Source organism: Arachis hypogaea, chromosome 1, assembly GCF_003086295.3.
Source record: "Arachis hypogaea cultivar Tifrunner chromosome 1, arahy.Tifrunner.gnm2.J5K5, whole genome shotgun sequence".
In the NCBI taxonomy this organism is placed as follows: domain Eukaryota; kingdom Viridiplantae; phylum Streptophyta; class Magnoliopsida; order Fabales; family Fabaceae; genus Arachis; species Arachis hypogaea.
Genome location: NC_092036.1, coordinates 855434 through 872656, shown reverse-complemented (window position 1 = coordinate 872656; position 17223 = coordinate 855434).

Sequence of the window (17223 nt, the reverse complement as noted above, 5' to 3'; positions counted from 1 at the left end):
AAATATTGCTTGAGGATAATTGAGTTAGATCTTGAATACGAAATCCTCAATCATATTTGATAATATTTTGAATTTAAAGTGTACTTCATTCTTCTATTATCATGAGTAAAGATGCAATGTTACTGGAATTAAAATTTTGTATATTTTACCTTTTGAGTGTATTTCAACCGAAATCAAAATCCAAAAAAATGTTGTTGTTGTCGTATTCCATGACCATAAACAAAACCAAAACACCTTCTCCACAATACACGTAATAATTTTATCAAATGTATACTTTTTTCTTCTTAGATGTGTTACAAAAATCAATGTGATTGAGGTTATTTGTTTTAACTCATCCCTCTCCAAATTTAGTTCTCCTATAACAATTCTTTTAGCTAACAAAGGATTATCTACTTCAGTTGCTAAAGATATAAGAAGATAACTTTTTAAAAGTGTCACAAGATTATAAATTTTATCTAAATTAAATAAGTACAATTGCTTAATCTCAATATCTCACATGGATAATTATACATATAATACATAATAGTACTAAAAGTCAATCAACTTAAAATATCAATAATTAAAAAAGTTATATTATCGTAGTTAATAAAACTCATTCTTTATGTTTGTGATTGATATAGCCGTTATAGCTCGTCCTTAATACTATAACTCGGCAATATACGTTATAGATCATAATATGGCCATTATAACTCGTCCTTAATGTTATAACTCGACAGTATACATTATAGATCAGTTATCAATAACGGGCATAAAAAAATATTGTAACCCCTTGATATACTATTACTCTCCATTAATACGAATTATTGAGAGTATAACTACCGATGCTTTATCCCAAAATATAAAAGGGAGGTAAAACGTTTATTTGATTCATTGCATTCTGCAAAGTTTATTACTCACTTACTTACTTGAACGTCAGAGTGCCTTTTGCAGGTACCCACCCCTTTGTTTTCTCACGGCCGATGTATAACTCATCCCGACAGGAAAGCTCAAAGATATTCATCGGCGGACGAGCTATACACTGGTCAAGCTCAACAAGAACAATTGGTGCCGTCTGTGGGGACTCGAAATAAAAACTCTTCTTCTATAGGTCCCAAAACTCTCAAACCTGCTCATGGCTAACCTACCTCCTTCCACACCATCCAAGCTTCTTCAAATGATAACGGAGTTACAACAAGCTAATCAGCGCATGACGAAAGAAAATCAATAAATGGCAAATCAAATAGCCGAGCTAACCAATGCTCGGATTGAAAATAATGATAATAAGCATTCAGAAGACGAAGAAGAACATTATGATCCAACACACATCTCGAAAACTCAACAACCAGAGGAAAACTAACAAAATGATGATGAAGACGAATTGGACAACGCTGTTGGTCCCTTTACGGCCGATGTTATGAATTCCAAAATGCCTAGGAGCTTCACCTTACCGCTCACATTGGCTCCCTATGATGGCATGGGAGACCTGAAAAAACACATCAAGAAATTTTGATCTATGATGATTGTAAACGATGCTTCTGATCCTATTTGTTTCGTTATTTTCTTACCTTTTTAGACGGTCCTACACTTGATTGGTTTTCATCTTTGCCTGCAGATTCAATTTCACGCTTTCAGGATCTCGCTAAGCAATTCGAAGATTAGTTCGCTGCATCTTCCATCTATTTACACGATTCCGACTATCAAATACCATCAAGCAAGGGCAGCACAAAAGTTTAAAGGACTATATTACTCGCTTCACCAAAGTGGCAATGAGCATTCCAAACCTTCACCCCAAGGTGTACCTGCATGCTATAAAGAGTAGACTCCGCCCAGAAAATTTTCAAGAAACCATCACAGTGGCCAAAGCCAAAATCTTGGCCGAGTTCTGCAAAAAGGATGAAGGTCGAATGGAAATTGAAGAGCTATGTCAAGATCAGAAATTTGAGAAGAATCAAGACAGTAAGGACGACAACAAAGCTCGGGACGACAAGAAACCCTTCGAATCTCTAGATGGTACAATGCTACCTAACTCTTGGAATATTTCTTCTTTAAAGTAATATTATAGATAAAAGGCAAGGACATGCTTGTACTCTTTTTTCTCCTTACAAGATTTTTTTCAACAAGGGTTTTGCTTGGAGAGGTTTTAACGAGGCAAGCCTACCTGTGCCTTTGTAAACAAAGGTCGTATAATAAATTATTATGGCCCGAAAAAGGCCGATATATATCTATTATATCTGTTTTTTATCTATATTTGTTATCTTTGTGTTCCGATCTATATCTATTATCTTTGTTTTTCGGTCTATATCTATTATCTCTGTTTTTCGATCTATATCAATCATTACCAGATCTATATCAAATCCGATCTATATTAATCAGTATCCGATCTATATCAATCACTCAGATCTATATCAATCATTGTCGGATCTATATCAAATCCGATCTATATTAATCAGTATCCGATCTATATCAACCATTATTGGAGCTATATCAATCATAATCCGATATATATCAAATTCGATCTATATCAATCCGTATCCGATCTATATAAATCATTATTAGATTTATATCAATCACTATCGGATCTATATCAATGATTGTCAGATCTATTTCAAATCCGATATATATCAATCAATATTTGATCTATATCAATCATTATTGGATCTATATCCATCGTTGTCAGATCTATATCAACTATCTTCAATACTATGACTATCAACAGTTAACAAATTCAATCAAATATCAAACAAGCACAAACACTTATCCATTCGCGATAACTGTTCAATTCAAAGTCGCATCGTTTACACATTCGCAATCAAACTCAATCATCAATCAAATCATCAAACAAAGGTGAACTAACGCGATATTCTTGCCCAACCAATTCACTTCTATCAAACATGTCTCAGCAACGGAACCAATACATCAATGACAATCTAAAACAACCATTGCCTAACTCAATTACCATACAAAGACAAGATATTCTCGCTCTACTATCACATCCCTAACAAACATAAGGACCAACATACCAATGGCAACTATTGCCTAAATTAAATATGAATCTATCAATTACTCAGATATCTATCAAATCCTTTCAAGATTTCAAACATAAACCAAATGCCACATTTAACGAAACTATTCAGTTCCATTTAAAATCCTAACCGCTGTATCTATTAAATCAACAGTTTAAAATTACATCGAAAAAACCAAAGGCACAATTAATGATAAGACTATTACACTTTTCAATACATGTTAACTTCAAATCACGTCTGAAATTTATATTATTTTTATTCTTTATTTTAATAAAGTAAGTTGATCTGAGAACTCCATGCCTATAACTCATACTGCCGAGTTATAACTAAAAAAGCTCAACCTACTTTATCAAAATATAGACAGGCCAAACTCGAGGACTCTGATATGGCCGTTATAACTCGTCCTTAATATTATAACTCGGCAGTATACGACTATACGTTATAGATCATAATATGGCCGATATAACTCGTCCTTAATATTATAACTCGGCAGGACGTTATAACTCGTCCTTAATGCTATAGGCTATAGCTCGACAGTATACGTTATAGATCAGTTATCAATAACGGACACCCAAAAAATTATTGTAATATCGTGATATGCTATTACTTTCCATTAATACGAATTATTGAGAGTTAACTTCTGATGCTTCATCCCAAAATATAAAAGGTTAGTAAAACATTTATTTGATTCATATCATGTTGCAAAGTTTATTATTCACTTTCTTGAGCGCCGAAGTGCCTTTTGCAGGTACCCACCCCTTTGTTCTCTCACTGCTGACGTATAACTCATCTCGACAGAAAAGTTCAAAGATATTCATCGGCGGATGAGCTATACACCGATCAACCTCTACAAGAACAATTATTATTTTTTTATTGATATAAAATATCATTGAGAACTCATGCCAATAGATATTCTATATATATTTTGATCTTGAGATATTATTGGAAGGTAGTTGAATGACAAACAACCTCATCACATATGATATTGAAGCCTATGTGCTTGCATCTTTAATGGCATCATTAAATTTTCTATCCTTTTGTATTAATCGAAGAGTGGAACATGCATATATAAGTAGTATAGAACATTACTCTTGTCGTACTTATATATTAAAATTCATACATTTTCTTTGAATATTTAAGAGAATATAGTGGTAATAATCTTTAAAATTTAAAGAAATATCGGTTAAAATTTCACTTCTAAAACATTTATGGGATACCTATATAAACATATAAAATATTACCTATAGTTAAACCACCATATAATCTATTTCACTATCTTTTTAAATAATTAATTAAAAAGGACATGTTTTTATTTTTTGTGCAAAGTAGAAATTAAAAAAAATACATGAATCAAATAGGTATAAATATGGATATTAAAATTTTATTAACAATCTCCTGGTACAAAATTTCTATTTATAAGACTATATTAATAATTTAAATAAATTTAATATCATAAAACTTATTTCAGCGTCTATTTTAATATAATTACGTCTATTCTTATAATTATTAACAATTCAAATAAGATAATATTCTAGAACTTATTTCATTATCTTTTTTGTATTATTTTTTAATTTTATTTATTATTTATTTTCAATCAATTATATTAATGTGTAAATAAATTAAATACTGTAATACTTCTACTAATCAATATAACTTAAATTTAAAATTAATTTATGTTTAATTTAGTATCATTTTTCTATAAAAAATAATTATTAGACCAAAAAAAAATATATTAGCCAATTTTTTTTTTCAAATGGCAAAATACAAAAGAACAATATTGAAAAATCTCAAACAAAAAATAGTGAAACATAAAATAATAAGAACAAACACAATAAAAATTTATCCAATATTCAAGTGTATCATCTTTAAACTCTTTTAAAATGCTATTTTTTTTACCTAATTTTTTAATCTATTTTTTTATCTTAGTCTAAAATGTTAGCTATTATTGTAATAAGCATATAAATTTATCCATTCTTTAATTATGAAGGATTGCAACATTTAAACGCTTTTGTTGTTAAAATATTCGAGTTCAACATACACAAATTTAAGATAATATTCGACTAAAAGAACTAATATAATATATTAGACTAAAAAAAGTAACCATTGAATAATTATAATTTTTTTTCAAAATTCTATAGTTACCCACAACAATTATAAACATATTGGTTCAAAATAATTTATAATATTTTTTATTTTAAGATAAATAATAAAAATTTTACTAAGAGAGGATATGATACCATTTAGACTTATTCTTTGTGCATAAGTATTATTGTATATAATTTACTCATGATCCCTACAAAAAGAGAGATAAGCCAGAAAGACGAAGAAGAAAACGCACAACAGCCTTCATCAATGTTATTTCATCACTTAATTTTTCAAATCTAAATGAAATTAAGCATGTAAGAAATATAATTTAAACATTAAAAAACTTAACATGTGAAGGATCATGATAAATTAACTTATATGGGATAAAAATGATAAAATTTATAATAAAAATTATAAAGACTTAAATAAATAGAAATAAAAGAAAAAGAATAAAAGAGATAGAGTACAATAATGAATGATAATATTTTATAGTTTATAAAAAATTCAAAGAATAGAAATAATGTACCAAAGGCGGAGAAAAAAGTATTATATCGAATGAAAGAGCAATTGGTAAAAAAAATGAGATTTTCTTCTAGTATATATAATTTTTTACCGTAAATAAGTTATGAAATATAGAAATAGATAAAATAAAAAATGAATGAAATTATATTTGTTAATAAATTGAAGAAATATTCACGACCATATAATTGATGGTGCACATATAACTATTAATTGATAAATTGCAAGGAAATATTAATAGAAATATGATATTTGATATTAAATAAAAAAATAAAATATAAACAATGAAAAAAAATCTAACATTTAAAATCAAAATATTTATGATCATAGAAGCTAAGGAAACGAAGAATAACTTTTGATAAATAACGATTCAAGTATTAACATGACAAACTAACAATAAATAGAATCAAATAACATATATTTAAATTAATTAAATTAAATAATTGATATAATAAATTAATTATAATTGTTTGGTTCAATAAACTAAATTAAATAAATAAAAATATCTTACAAATATGCCGTAAAAAATTATTAATCAAAATATATAAGATAAAAAAAATTAATATAAAAAATTAATTCATTTAATTAAATCAAATCAAATAATTAATATAATTTATTAGTCAATAATTAGTCAAATAAAATATTAAATAATTTTATATTTATCTCAATTCAATTAATAAATTATTACTTATAATATTTTAAAAAATATTAATTAAAATATATGATAAAAAATTAATATAAATTAAAATTAAATATAGTTTATTTGGTCAAAATAAAATTAAATAATTTAATATTTATTTCAAATTAAATAATTAATTAATATATTTAAATGAATCGAATAAAATAAATTAAAAAATATATTTAAAAATATGTTACACCAACTATGTTATTAATTGAAGAAATTTAATTTTAGTAATTTATAATAGATAATAGATAGATCCTATATCTATATAGGAAGTGATTAGCTAAGCATTTTTTATTCAATCATTTAACAAATGTCTTGAAATAATTGAGGTACCTAATATAGTTACTCTGCACATACGGGTGAGAGTTCTAATATGAGGAGGCGATGGAAATGCATGGAAGATGCAACACCAGAAAATTGGATTGAAAATCATTGAGATGTTTTTTACTTGTTTAATTATATCCTAACTTAGCTCCAAGAGATAATAATAATAATAATAATAATAATAATAATAATAATAATAATAATAATAATAATAATAAACTTCTTATCAAACTGTAGTGTAATTAGACCCCAAACATCATTCAAATATCTGAACTAAACCAACTTGTTACTTTTTGTTACGAATTTGAATTTTCTAAAGTTTGAATTTTATTTTAAAGAATAAAGTGTGATCTTTTATTATTGATTTTATAGGTGAGACCAAGAATAAATATGAAAGAAAAATTATTCAAGGATAAAAGATCACAATTTACTCTCTAAAATAAAATTTAAATTTTAGAAGATCCAAATCCGTTGCTAAAACTTATTAGTAGTTGAATAAAAGGACAAAGGAGTTTTGTGAACTGCTGCCATGACATAAAACAGAAAGTAATAAATAATGTCATAAATTATAAGGCCTACTCCTACTGTCAGCCATCTTCAGACTTCAGTAGCCGAATATCCTTTCAGTTTATGGGATATCCCATTTTTTGAAACTCACAATGCTAAACAAAAGTGCAAAAAAATTTCTTTGGAAATGTTTTTGTTCTCATTATTCAATAATGATTGATTATTTGATATCAAACATAATTATTTTAAGAATTTAGTTAATATTTATTCTAAAAACATATAATAAAATTATCAATTAAAAAAATTTATTAAAAAATATATAAAATTTAAATTTTTTATATAATTATTGTATATTTATTAAATTTAATTATTTAAAATTTTTTATTACTAACAATTTTAACTTGTATTTTTAGTGTACATGTTAGTTATCTCGATAACTATTTAAGATTCCAACATCAAATGATAGTGGATTAAAATCTTTTCTTTTACATTTTCATCTTTCCTTGTTCGGGAGAAAAAAAATGTGCACCCTGCGATGTTGAAGAAAAATCAGGTCAATCATATCAAGAAGTGGAGAACATAATTTTATAGAAATAAATATGAGGAATGCACATTGTCAAAGAATATATAAATTTGTTGTTTATTTAAATTTAAATTAAAGATTTAAGTTGTTTTGTTTAGTTTTAGGATCGAGTTTAATTTTATATTTTTGTTTTATTATTTAATCATCAGTTATGATATCATTCACATTTGAGTTCAATAAGTTTTTCATCCAAAACTTCAATATGATATCGAAACTTTTCTTAACTAATGCCGGGGTTTACGCAATTACACTGTACACAGAGTCTTACAAAAATTTTAAAAAGAAAAACACCAACTTTTCTAATATCGCCTTTGGTAGTAGTCTTTTACTAAGTACTGATCGGAGATCAAATATGCTTGGGGAAAGGTTTGATCACACTATTAATTAGATTCCATGGATTTTAATGACTTTAGTATAGAACCTCTAGGCTCTAGCATTTCCTTCAACGATCCCCCCCAAACACGAGTGTAATTCTGCCAAGAAGTTTGGATATAATGCTTTTGAATTAAAGTATTCTTCGGATACAAGCGTTTTTCACGTACAAGTCTTTATAAGTCATTTATATTTACACGTTTTGTGTCGTTACTGTACGTTTTTTTTCTGTATTTTTCTTTTTCATTATCGTTGTCATTAATACTACCTCTTCCTCGTCCTCCTTCTTTTTTATTGGAATTTCTTCTCCTTCTTTTATTGTTTTGAATCCAATTAGTTCAATTCAAAAAAAAAAATATAGTGCATGTTTGGGCGTCATTATTTTGTTAAAAAAAGATCTTTTTTCAAAGAAAAAAGATTTTTTTTTAATTTTTTAACGTGTTTGGCAAATTTCTAGTAGTAAAAGTAAAAGCACTAGTAAAATAAAAAAAAAGATCTTTTTTGAGAAGTTGTAATTTACATCTTTTTTTAAAAGATCTTTTTTCTTAAAAAAAAGATGTTTTTCATGTAATAAATAAACAAAAAAGTACTTTTATATTGTTATACCCAAACATAATTGATAGATAAAAAGACCTTTTTACATGAGATATCCAAACATAAAATTACTTTTACTTTTCTATAAGATCTTTTAAAAAAAGATAACTCGAAAAAAGATCTTTTCTTAAAAGCTCACCCAAACAAGCCCATAGTATTAGAGAAAACATTTTTCTATATTTGCAGCAAATTTAGGTGTAACACAGAGATATTTGGGTGTAATACGAAGATATTTGGATGTATTTTTATTCTAATAACTTCTTCATAATTCAAAATTCTTCTTCTTCCTCCTTCTCATCTTTTACTGCTTCTTTTTTTTATCATCATCACCATCTTCTTCTTCTTCTTTCCTTATTCATCTTTGTCTTTTTGTTTTACTTTCTCAAGTTTCTTCTTATTTTACTCTCTTAACAAGAATAAAAACAAAAAAAATCAAAAAAAGAAGAAGAAAAAACAGATAATGCTTCAAAATTACTTGGAAAATGATGAACTTACATTCATTTAACTAAAAGAAAGAAAGAAATAAGAAAAGAAAGAGGAAGAAAAAAATGCAGCATTAAATGAAACATTTTTCTGTATTTCAGCAAATTTGGGTGTAACACAGATATTTGGGTATAACACGAAGATATTTGAGTGTATTTTTATTCTGATAAGTTCTGCATAATTCAAAACTCTTCCTCTTCCTTCTCTTCATCTTCTACTGTTTTTTTTCCTCATCTTTTTATTTTGTTTTTTATAATTTTTTTTGGGAGAAAAAATCAAACAAGGAAGAAAAAAAATACATAATATTGCAAAATCAATAGAAAGAGGAGGAGGAAAAAAATGCAGCAACAATAACAATAATAAAAAGAACCACAATGGGATGAAAACGTGAAGAAGAAGAAGAAAAAGAAGGAGAATGAGGAGGAGGAAGAATGTGAAATACAAACGTTGAAGAAGAACCATTTCTAATTTCGCGTTATTCAAAGTTGAGGAATCGCGTGTTTACACACTCTTTAAATTGAGAGCTGTTTTTGTTGGATTTGGGCTGACTTGTATAAATTCATATGCCAAAAAGACTTATATGTGTAACAAGTCTCACAAAATCACAAGCTAACATATTTTGTCTCGTTACTTATATATCTCAGAAAGCGGACATCTATTTATTATCGAAAAAATATTAGGTGACCAACAAAATTTGGTATTATTTTTGGTAAGTAATTAATTAATAAGATTTAAAAATATAAATTAAAAATATGTTCTTAGATTGTAAAACTAAAAAAATTAGATAAACAGTTAAAAATACTAATAAAAAAATAAATATTGCTGATCTTTGGGTTTTTCTCTTATTATCATCTTAAAAAAAAGCTGAGACGATTTAAATTTGTGTAGCTTTTTAATTTTGGGTAAAATTTTTTTGTTTTTGAAATTTATTAAAAATCTTAAAAATATTTTTAAGTTTTATTTTGTTTTAATTTTATCCTAAAAATTTTTTATTTACATCAAATATATTTCTAGTGGCTAATGTTTCAAAAAATTTAGGATGAATTTAGCAACAATTTTACAAAAACAACTTTCAATACAAACAAATCAGATATAGCTAGATATCATGCAGTATTATTGTATTGGTCCTAAACTTTTTAAAAATTTAACTGTCAAGAGTATATTTGATACAAATAAAAAATTTTAAGGACAAAATCAAAACAAAATAAAACTTAAAAGTATTTTTAAAATTTTTATCAAATTTTAAATTAAATAATAAAAAATATACTGTATCCTTTAATTTTTAATTAGATAACTAATTTTGAATGTCGAGTTTTTTTCTCCTAACAAAATAGTTTAGAGAATTTATAAAGAAGAAAGATTTCAACATATATATTTTTCAATTTTTTTAAATTATCTTTTGCAGTATTTTTAATCTTGCAGGTTAAAAGTTAATTCATCAATAATTTAAAATATATTTAAAAATTTATCGTTAATCAATAAATTATTATATATACACAAAATAAAATTCAAACTCCAATACTTAATTAAATAAACTAATAACCACTCGACTAATTCAATTTGTTTTTATCAAATTTGATCTATCTCCTAGCACCAAAGTTATCACAAAATGGTGCATACGGCCTGGCCATGTAATAATTAAGATGGCTATAGTGTGAACTATGCCCATTTTATATGCCAAGTTCAAAGAGACATGTATAGCAGAAAAGACGACGAACTTGAGAAACATTATATATTGACTCTCGATTGACTACTATATATTCATACATCATTGTGAACCTGCCCCAGAAGCTGGAGATGTTCATTCTCCGAATTGAAGGCCTTTGACTCCTTTTGTTGAGATATCATAGTTCATAATAAATGCTTTCTATTATAAAATAAATAAAAGATATACCAAATATAAAATAAAAAATGTGAATAAAAGACTTTAATTTTAATATTTACTAATATAATTATTTTACTATAATAATAGAAGTAACTTATATATTTATTACTATTATATATTAGCAACATATAAAAAGAGAGGAGAAAGTTTTGTATATAGAAAATACAGGGAGAGATAGAGAGGAGACTGTTGTTATTAATTGTAGTGTGTATTTATATGTGCACATGATGACATCTTTTCAAACTATAATAAATGGAGTCATCCTTGGTAAACTAAGCTTCATTAGAATGGGTATCCACATCAGATTCTTATCACAGCACTTTTCCTTGAATGACCATTTAAGATTATTTCCTCGTTAAAATCTTACTAAAGAAAAATCTAGTAAAAAAAGAATACAATATCTTTAGTAATGGGGACTGCCTTATTAAAAACTTCATCAAGAAAAACCTAATGGGAAAAAACCTGACCAAGGAAAAAAGAGTACAGTCTCCCCCTCTTGTCGACATCAGTTGATGTCTCAAAATCGGCGCATCCCAATCTCATGTACCAATCTTTCAAAGGAGGATTTTGGGAGTGACTTTGTAAATAAATCTGCCAGATTGTCACTTGAGCGGATCTGTTGAACATCAATTGTTCCTTGATTTTGAATATCATGAGTGAAGAAGAATTTTGGAGAAATATGATTTGTTCTATCACCTTTGATATATCCGTCTTTAAGCTGAGCAATACATGCTGTATTATCTTCAAATAGGACAGTTAGAGCTATCTTCTAATCAATCAGTCCACATGATGACAGAATATATTGGATCAAACTCCTCAGCCAAAAACACTCGCGACTAGCTTCATGTATCACTAGTATTTCAGCATGATTATAGGATGTTACCGCAATCGTCTATTTCGTGAACCTCCATGATATAGCTGTACCATCATATGTGAATAGGTATCCTGTTTGAGATCTCCCTTTATATAGATCAGACAAGCATCCAGCATCTGCATAGCCAACTAATTGTGACTTGGATCTATAGGGATAAAATAATCCCATATCAACCGTTTCATAAAGATATCGGAAGATTTTTTTGACTCCACTCCAATGTCTTCTTGTTGGAGAGGAACTATATCTTACTAGTAAATTCACAGCAAATGATATATCGGGTCGTGTATTATTAGCAAGATACATTAGTGCTCCAATGGCACTAAAATACGGTACTTCAAGACCAATGATATCTTCATTTTCTTCTTTAGGACAAAATTGATCATTTTCCACATCCAAAGATCTTACGATCATTGGGGTACTCAAGGGATGCGACTTATCCATATAAAATATTTTCAAGATATTTTCTGTGTATGTCGTTTGATGAATAAAGATCCCATTTTTTGTATGCTCGATCTGCAAGCTGAGACAAAATTTAGTCTTCTCCAAAATCTTTCATCTCAAACTCTTCTTTTAAAGTTTTATAATTGTTGGAATCTCTTCAAGAGTTCTAATGATATTTAAATCATCAACGTACACAGCAATTATAATGAACCCAAATATAGATTTCTTTATGAAAACACGCGGGCATATATCATCATTCTTGAATCCGTTTCTGGCCAGCTACTCAGTAAAAGAGAACGAAAGAAGAATATGTTAATACTATTATTGGCCAAAAACGAAGATATCCTTAATCCTGAAGTACCATATATTAGTGCCATTAGAACGCTAATGTATCTTGCTAATAACACACGACCTAACATATCATTTGCGGTGAATTTACTAGCAAGGTATAGTTCCTCTCCAACCAGAAGACATTGGAATGGAATCAAACAAATTTTTCGATATCTTTATGGAACGGTTGATATCAGATTGTTTTATCCCTATGGATCCAAGTCACAACTAGTTGGCTATACAGATGTAGGATACTTGTCTGATCCACACAAATGGAGATCTCAAACAGGATACTTGTTCACATATGGTGATACAGCTATATCATGGAAGTCTACGAAACAGACGATAGCATCAACCTCCTCTAATCATGCTAAAATATTAGCAATACATGATATGCTAGTCGTGAGTGTTTTTAGCTCAAGAGTTTGATCCAATATATTCTGTCATCATGTGGATTTATTGATAATAAGATAGCTCTAACTGTTCTATTTGAAGATAATACAACATGCATTGCTCAACTTAAGGATGGATATATCAAAGGTGATAGAACAAAGTATATTTATCCTAAATTCTTCTTCACTTGTAATCTTCAAAATTAAGAGACAATTAATGTCCAACAGATTCATTCAAGTAATAATCTGACAAATTTATTTAAAAAATTACTTCCAAATTTTTTTTAAAAAAATTGGTACATCAAACTGAAATGCACCAATTTTTCCATTGTTATGCGTGCTACAAAATCACCAATTCTAATATCATTGTTCCGCTTGATTGGTGCCAAGTGTACTATCTTGATTTCCGATCCCCTTGTCTTTGCTAATGATAAGTGCTCCAATTCTATCATTTTCTTTTCTTTTTCATCAAGTTGGAACTAATATAATCTAAGCCAGTATTTTGATCACACTATTGTTGCTTCATCAGAATGAATTATCTAACAGCTCTTCTCATGAACTTAAGTCATACCTGTTACACTTAATTAACACACATTAAATCACAAAATAATTTGGGCTATATTCTTATTCCAACAATTATATTTGTCATCACAACAATTATTTCTGTAAACTAAACTAAATAAAAGCAAATTTGGAAAAAGAATAATGTGAATGGATATGATAAGATCTTATATGCCAAGATCTTAATAATTTTGGAGTTGACTTTGTTGTATCATATATTGTCTTTTTATATTGTTGGATGATTCTTTAAGTTTTTTAATACAAAAAATATATGAATTCATAACATCTTTTGTTAAAAATTTTGTTACAAAATATTATTTATTTTTAAAATAGAAAAATCTAAGGGACAGCAACTTTATTAAATTCTAGCCAGCATGTAATCAGCAAAGAAAAGTGAATTATTGAATGAAATCTCACTTCAATCTCACACAATTAAAATTATCATTGATGACTATTTAATAGTTACAAATCACAAAAGTTACTGACTCCCTAATACTTCTCTTTTAAAATATAAAATCTTTTTGTAACAAGAGATTTTTAATTTGTAATAAGGCTTATGTCAATAACTTTGTAACAATTTATTTTTAGTTTTATATAGGTGTAGTCTATGGTGGCCACAAGTTTTGGTGGCTATGGTGACTATGAACTTTATAAAATGATATTTTCAATTATACAAAATGAAAAATTGAAATACGTTTCAGTTCTATTAATAAATAATGACATGTTTATGAGTCTGTAAATAAAAGAAAAAAATTATACCATTTATCATATTTTGACAAAAAAAATGATTTATCGTTTTCTTTCGTCGTCGGAAATGGAGCGCTACCAATGCCCAAAATTTAAAAAATGATAATATCTAAAAATACTTACATTGCATTAATTTTTTTCTCACGATAATAAATAATTATTTATATCTTTTATTTTTAATTAAAATAATCATTTTATTCCGCAATAAAAAAATTGAAGTCTAAAGTTACTATTATTAATTAAATTTTAATATTAGTCAAGTAAAATTTAAAATTATTAATTACAAAAAAGAAAAGTATAAGTAGACAATGAAAATATTAAATAATGTGAATAATAGATATATCGGATATTCAATTTATTAGGTGTGCAGATAATTATTCTCATATTAAAATTTAAGTGAATAATTTAAAATATAGTATATTTTATGTGAATTGAACTAATTTTAAAGTCTGTTGTTATGTTGTTTAAAAAAAATTAATAATTATTTAACATAACCCTTACAAAAAAATATACTATGTGTCATTGTTAAATTGATAGATCAATATATAGGCATTTATAGCCACCACATTGAAAGCCACCATAGTGGTGGCCTTTTATATATGGTCTTAAACATCTAAGGACTTCAACTTGAGTCTTTTAGTCTTAAAAGTGAAGAACCCAGTTCAACTCTTTATTGTATAAAAGAAATATTAGAGAGTTAGCAAAATTTATTTATTTATTTTTTTGTTAGTAATTAGTTAATAATATTTAACAATATAAATTAAAAATATATTATTAAATTAGTAGACAAAAAAATTAAATTATTAACTAAAAATACTAATAAAAAATAATAAAATCTGTTGGCCATTTAACATTATTAGTTAATTAAAGACCATGTCTATATAAATGAGTTATTAAAAGTTTCATATAGGTTTCATCATTATTTTTTCTACTTCCTTCTTTAGAGATATGTGAATTTGTAATCATAAAAAAAAAAACATTTCATCGTTAGTTTTTTGTTTCACTGTTATCATATTGGTAGAAGATTAGAAACCAATTTTTAATTAATAATCAACTAATATTTTATTTTATTTTATTTTATTTATCATTTTTGCTACTTATTACTTTATGCTCATTGTTAGTCAAAGAAGAGTTCACTCTCTATTAAAACCGGATTATATTATGAAAAATGTTAGGACTAATATTTTTTTATCAATATTAATGAATATTTTGAATCAATATTTTATTTTTATATTATTAAAATTTATAATTAATTAAATATTAGTTAAAAATGATCAATTTTGTTGATTATATTGTATCACTCTTTTATACTAACATTTTATGAGTAAAAATTCAATCCGTCATTTATTCATTTGTCTGTTTTCACAAAGTACAAGGTGTTTTTTGTCTAAAAAAAAAATATTTTTTCTATTCTCAACTTTTTTATTTTAAAACAATACGATTCTTCTGTCAAAACATTCGTTAAATAGTAATGAAAATTAATTTTGTAAAAATTTTACTTGTAATTTGTAGGGGTTTAAAATCTTCTACAAAATTTTTTTCAATGATATAACTAACTATGATCACTACTACCATCACCTTCTTCATTTTTATTATTATCAATTTTCCCTTACCTATTTCTATTGTATAACCATACTTTATCACCATTGTTATTTCTTCTACGCTCATCGTTACCAATACAAATATCATCAATATTAATGTTATTTTATTTTATTTATTGTTCGATACTTGTTCGATGCTATTTTTCTCTTTAAAAAATTTTCGTACTGTAATTATTTTTTTCTTCTGCAATATCATTTTCAGCAATGATCTTTCTCCACGTAACTACCGATGAAAGAATTTTTTAAAAATAACTTATTAATAGTTTGTGGACGTTTAAAACCCCCACAAATTACAAATAAAACCCGCCACAAAACTAATTTTCGTTATTATTTAACACATCTTTTAATAAAGAAGTCGTATTGTCCTAAAATAAAAAGGTTGATGGTTGAAGGATTTCTTTTTTTTTGGACAACAGACATCTTATTATTCTTCGTAAAAATAGATAAGAACCAGATTGATATTTACTCCACATTTCAAAATCCTTCACGAATATTTCAAAAGAAAAAAAATGATTTAATTTTAATAGTTTATCAATATAAAATAGTTTTATACGTACATTTAATTACGTATCGTTATATTAATAAAAATAACTATTTTTTTATTTTGACATTATAAATAGTTATTTAAAAAAGTAAATATAATTTAACAATTATATATACTGTTAGTGCATTAAAATTAAATTCCAAAAAAAATTATAAATCTTTCACTAATAGATCAGAGCTGGACTAAATTAAAAGGAAGGCGTGCCTAATTTGTGAATAATACTCTATTCATTAGAAAGGCGACCAGTCATAACAATGTTCCATTAAAACAAAAGCCTAAGAGCTAAGGCAATAGAGATAATGAAAGATAAAATTGAGGATTTCCCTTGGTGAATGTGGAACTTTTTGGGCCTCTATGATTGTTAGATGTAGGACACCGCCTTAGCAAATTTTGATTCTTGTGGGGCTAATATTCAAGACGTTTTATATCAAAATCAAACCAACACAACTAGAAGAAGGATATGATTAGAACGACAGCACGAATAAGACACTGCTCCAGTGTCATCAACGAATGCGTTAGTGCGTTGCAATCATGAATAGAAAACAGCCAAACAGGACAACAAATTTTAAAGAAACGGCGACGGTGCGCTACAACTTGGTCATTAAAGTTATATACCACGTCTGCAAAGTGATCTTGTTCATGTTGCCTTCGTTGTTATCCATTTCCTGGAAATTTGTCGTATATATTTTGAATT